Below are 6,703 nucleotides of genomic sequence, written 5' to 3'. Positions count from 1 at the left end.
ATAAGTAACACGTAATATGGGTAGACTTGATGGGACATGAATAAGACTATACTAAGTAATAAGTAACATGTAATATGTGTAGACTTGATGGGACATACATAAAGCTATACTATGTAATAAGTAACATGTAATATGTGTACACTTGATGGGACATACATAAGGCTATACTAAGTAATAAGTAACATGTAATATGTGTAGACTTGATGGGATATGCATAAGGCTATACTAAGTAATAAGTAACATGTAATATGCGTACACTTGATGGGACATGCATAAGGTTATACTAAGTAATAAGTTACATGTAATATGTGTAGACTTGATGGGACATGCATAAGGCACTAAGTAATAAGTAACATGTAATATGGGTAGACTTGATGGGACATGCATAAGGCTATACTAAGTAATAACTAACATGTAATATGTGTACACTTGATGGGACATGCATAAGGTTATACTAAGTAATAAGTTACATGTAATATGTGTAGACTTGATGGGACATGCATAAGGCACTAAGTAATAAGTAACATGTAATATGTGTAGACTTGATGGGACATGCATAAGGTTATACTAAATAGTAAGTAACATGTAATATGTGTAGACCTGATGGGACATGCATAAGGCTATACTAAGTAATAAGTAACATGTAATATGTGTAGACTTGATGGGACATACATAAGGCTATACTGAGTAATAAGTAACATGTAATATGTGTAGACTTGATAGGACATGCATAAGGCTATACTAAGTAATAAGTAACATGTAATATGGGTAGACTTGATAGGACATGCATAAGGCTATACTAAGTAATAAGTAACATGTAATATGTGTAGACTTGATGGGACATACATAAGGCTATACTAAGTAATATGTAACATGTAATATGTGTAGACTTGATGGGACATACATAAGGCTATACTAAGTAATAAGTAACATGTAATATGTGTAGAGTTGATGGGACATACATAAGGCTATACTAAGTAATAAGTAACATGTAATATGTGTACACTTCATGGGACATGCATAAGGTTACCCTAAGTACTAAGTAACATGTAATATGTGTAGACTTGATGGGACATGCATAAGGCTATACTAAATAATAAGTAACATGTAATATGTGTAGACTTGATGGGACATACATAAGGCTATACTAAATAATAAGTAACATGTAATATGTGTAGACTTGATGGGACATACATAAGGCTATACTAAATAATAAGTAACATGTAATATGTGTAGACTTGATGGGACATACATAAGGCTATACTAAATAATAAGTAACATGTAATATGTGTAGACTTAATGGGACATACATAAGGCTATACTAAATAATAAGTAACATGTAATATGTGTAGACTTGATGGGACATGCCTAAGGCTATCCTAAGTAATAAGTAACATGTAATATGTGTAGACTTGATGGGACATGCATAAGGCTATACTAAGTAATAAGTAACATGTAATATTTGTAGACTTGATGGGACATACATAAGGCTATCCTAAGTAATAAGTAACATGTAATATGTATAGACTTGATGGGACATGCATAAGGCTATCCTAACTAATAAGTAACATGTAATATGTGTAGACTTGATGGGACATACATAAGGCTATCCTAAGTAATAAGTAACATGTAATATGTGTAGACTTGATGGGACATGCATAAGGCTATCCTAAGTAGACTTGATGGGACATACATAAGGCTATACTAAGTAATAAGTAACATGTAATATGTGTAGACTTGATGGGACATGCATAAGGCTATACTAAGTAATAAGTAACATGTAATATGTGTAGACTTGATGGGACGTACATAAGGCTATACTAAGTAATAAGTAACATGTAATATGTGTAGACTTGATGGGACATGCATAAGGCTATACTAAGTAATACGTAACATGTAATATGTGTAGACTTGATGTGACATACATAAGGTTATACTAAGTAATAAGTAACATGTAATATGTGTAGACTTGATGGGACATGCATAAGGCTATCCTAAGTAATAAGTAACATGTAATATGTGTAGACTTGATGGGACGTACATAAGGCTATACTAAGTAATAAGTAACATGTAATATGTGTAGACTTGATGGGACATGCATAAGGCTATACTAAAACATGTAATATGTGTAGACTTGATGGGACATGCATAAGGCTATACTAAGTAATAAGTAACATGTAATATGTGTAGACTTGATGGGACATGCATAAGGATATACTAAGTAATAAGTAACATGTAATATGTGTAGACTTGATGGGACATGCATAAGGTTATACTAAATAGTAAGTAACATGTAATATGTGTAGACCTGATGGGACATGCATAAGGCTATACTAAGTAATAAGTAACATGTAATATGTGTAGACTTGATGGGACATACATAAGGCTATACTAAGTAATAAGTAACATGTAATATGTGTAGACTTGATAGGACATGCATAAGGCTATACTAAGTAATAAGTAACATGTAATATGGGTAGACTTGATAGGACATACATCAGGCTATACTAAGTAATATGTAACATGTAATATGTGTAGACTTGATGGGACATACATAAGGCTATACTAAGTAATAAGTAACATGTAATATGTGTAGAGTTGATGGGACATACATAAGGCTATACTAAGTAATAAGTAACATGTAATATGTGTACACTTGATGGGACATGCATAAGGTTACCCTAAGTACTAAGTAACATGTAATATGTGTAGACTTGATGGGACATGCATAAGGCTATACTAAATAATAAGTAACATGTAATATGTGTAGACTTGATGGGACATACATAAGGCTATACTAAATAATAAGTAACATGTAATATGTGTAGACTTGATGGGACATACATAAGGCTATACTAAATAATAAGTAACATGTAATATGTGTAGACTTGATGGGACATACATAAGGCTATACTAAATAATAAGTAACATGTAATATGTGTAGACTTAATGGGACATACATAAGGCTATACTAAGTAATAAGTAACATGTAATATGTGTAGACTTGATGGGACATGCATAAGGCTATACTAAGTAATAAGCAACATGTAATATGTGTAGACTTGATGGGACATACATAAGGCTATCCTAAGTAATAAGTAACATGTAATATGTGTAGACTTGATGGGACATGCATAAGGCTATCCTAAGTAATAAGTAACATGTAATATGTGTAGACTTGATGGGACATGCATAAGGCTATCCTAACTAATAAGTAACATGTAATATGTGTAGACTTGATGGGACATACATAAGGCTATCCTAAGTAATAAGTAACATGTAATATGTGTAGACTTGATGGGACATGCATAAGGCTATCCTAAGTAGACTTGATGGGACATACATAAGGCTATACTAAGTAATAAGTAACATGTAATATGTGTAGACTTGATGGGACATGCATAAGGCTATACTAAGTAATAAGTAACATGTAATATGTGTAGACTTGATGGGACGTACATAAAGCTATACTAAGTAATAAGTAACATGTAATATGTGTAGACTTGATGGGACATGCATAAGGCTATACTAAGTAATAAGTAACATGTAATATGTGTAGACTTGATGGGACATACATAAGGTTATACTAAGTAATAAGTAACATGTAATATGTGTAGACTTGATGGGACATGCATAAGGCTATCCTAAGTAATAAGTAACATGTAATATGTGTAGACTTGATGGGACGTACATAAGGCTATACTAAGTAATAAGTAACATGTAATATGTGTAGACTTGATGGGACATGCATAAGGCTATACTAAAACATGTAATATGTGTAGACTTGATAGGACATGCATAAGGCTATACTAAGTAATAAGTAACATGTAATATGTGTAGACTTGATGGGACATGCATAAGGCTATACTAAGTAATAAGTAACATGTAATATGTGTAGACTTGATGGGACGTACATAAGGCTATACTAAGTAATAAGTAACATGTAATATGTGTAGACTTGATGGGACATACATAAGGTTATACTAAGTAATAAGTAACATGTAATATGTGTAGACTTGATGGGACATGCATAAGGCTATCCTAAGTAATAAGTAACATGTAATATGTGTAGACTTGATGGGCCATGCATAAGGCTATACTAAGTAGTAAGTAACATGTAATATGGGTAGACTTGATGGGCCATGCATAAGGCTATACTAAGTAATAAGTAACATGTAATATGTGTACACTCGATGGGACATACATAAGGCTATACTAAGAAAACTTTATCATGTAATATGTGTAGACTTGATGGGACATGCATAAGGCTATCCTAAGTAATAAGTAACATGTAATATGTGTAGACTTGATGGGACATACATAAGGCTATCCTAAGTAATAAGTAACATGTAATATGTGTAGACTTGATGGGACATACATAAGGCTATCCTAAGTAATAACTAACATGTAATATGTGTAGACTTGATGGGACATACATAAGGCTATACTAAGTAATAAGTAACATGTAATATGTGTAGACTTGATGGGACATACATAAGGTTATACTAAGTAATAAGTAACATGTAATATGTGTAGACTTGATGGGACATACATAAGGCTATCCTAAGTAATAAGTAACATGTAATATGTGTAGACTTGATGGGACGTACATAAGGCTATACTAAGTAATAAGTAACATGTAATATGTGTAGACTTGATGGGACATACATAAGGCTATACTAAGTAATAAGTAACATGTAATATGTGTAGACTTGATGGGACGTACATAAGGCTATACTAAGTAATAAGTAACATGTAATATGTGTAGACTTGATGGGACATACATAAGGCTATACTAAGTAATAAGTAACATGTAATATGTATAGACTTGATGGGCCTTTTGGTTCTTATCTTCCGTCACATTATATTTTTCTATGTATGTCTTTCTAATTGGCTTTAGAATGAACTTTGTGATACCATACAACAAGGGACAGCTTACTGACAGTATATTGTGCACACTCCATGCTCTATCTGAATTAAGATAGTTTATTTTTTACTTTAGTGTCCCCTTAAGGTGTTTCAGATACCAAAAGCTATTCACATAGTAATGTACCTGTAAGGGCCTGTATGGAGATTTATTTATTTCGGTCCCTTTTTTTTCTTGGTATACTTTGTTGTAATTTAGCTGTTTTTTCTGAGAGTATACTAAGATATGCTCAGGAGCGTGCACGTTCCTTGTTTTAACAATTGTGCATTCTATCTGAACCATGAAAGTTTAATTTTAGCTCCCATACCCCATTAGCCAATAACACTGACTTATGTGTAAAATTACCAATTTCAGATTGTTGTGTGTTCATATTTATTAGCATTTTTTAACATTCAAAAGCCTAATTTCAATCATAAACAAACATTGTGGTGATTACATTTTATTTCTGTAAATTTTTTAAAAGCGTGATTTTCAATATTTGTAACTTTTTATTGCACTGTGTAATTTGCACACGCAAAAAGTGGAAAAAATCTGTAGGATGTGCGAGACTGGCCAAAATGCCTTTTCAGGAGGGTACGAAAAAGGATTAGATACTAATCTGTGTCTGAATACAAAGTATCTGGCAGGTTTTGTGGTTGAAAATAAAAAAAAATCAGATTTCCAGATGTACCATTGATACAATTATTCTGTAACCAAATCAATTAAATCAGTAGCTAAGAAAAGACACGAGCCGACAGAGTAGAAATGCTGATATCTTTATTTCTATGTATTTCATGCAATTTTTTTCTTTACACTAAAAATGATTTAATTCCAACTCTGACATAATTCTCATAGGGTTTTAGCAGAGAGGTCATATTTATTATCATGGCAGATGTGTAAGTGCTATAATATTTCCACAGTAAATACATTTTCATCTCCCTCCTTTTCTTGTCCTGTTCTGGTGCTTTATTTGTTGAAATTACATTTGCTTTTCTGTTATCAAATTCAGAAAGTGATGTCTAATTTATTCCCAAATGGTGCAGACAGAGAGGAGCAGGTAGTGTGATACAGGGAGAGATAGCGGGTGTGACAGACAGGATGATAATGAGGGAGACCTAGATTCAGATACTGAATTAGAGATAATTAGCTAGATTTATAAAAGGTTGTGAGTCTGCCAAATGGCCTCGTTATAAAGGTACCATCATGTTGGAAATTCATAGACACTCGCTTCGTCTGCGTTTTCTAGCATTTTATTAGTGGGCATTCCTGCTTGTAAAGGGCCAGATTATAGGTGGTGCGCTAAATTGTTTTGTTTTTTTTCGCTAACTGCTCACAAAGTAAACATTTAGCACGGCCACATTAGTGCGCATATTACAAGTTAAAAGTTAGCGCACAAGCAAAAGAATCAGGTGCACTAACTTCAGGACTTCTATGTGACGCAATGAAAAACAAACTATTAGAAATCACTTGCGCGCTACACCAACTGCACTAAACCCGAATGTACATTAGGAATACTTTAAATTCCTATGTTCTTCACATAAAGTATTTTTAAATGCAATATATATAAATATTTATTTAAAATATGTGAAGAACATATCAATTTAAAGTATTTCTATTAATTAAACATAATAAAAATGATTTCTGGCCCAAAGTACATAGTTGTGCTAAGTGCCCAAATACCTGATATCTCGCCAGCAAACGAGAAGTATTATTAATGCAGAGAAGCAATAATTAAAGCAGCAAAACTTAGGAAAACACTAGCAAAATGGGTTATGTGTTTATAATTGTATTGTGTGT

The sequence above is a fragment of the Bombina bombina genome, chromosome 10, assembly GCF_027579735.1.
Source record: "Bombina bombina isolate aBomBom1 chromosome 10, aBomBom1.pri, whole genome shotgun sequence".
Lineage (NCBI taxonomy): Eukaryota > Metazoa > Chordata > Amphibia > Anura > Bombinatoridae > Bombina > Bombina bombina.
The sequence above is the reverse complement of the archived record's forward strand: the minus strand, read 5'-3'. Positions refer to the sequence as shown.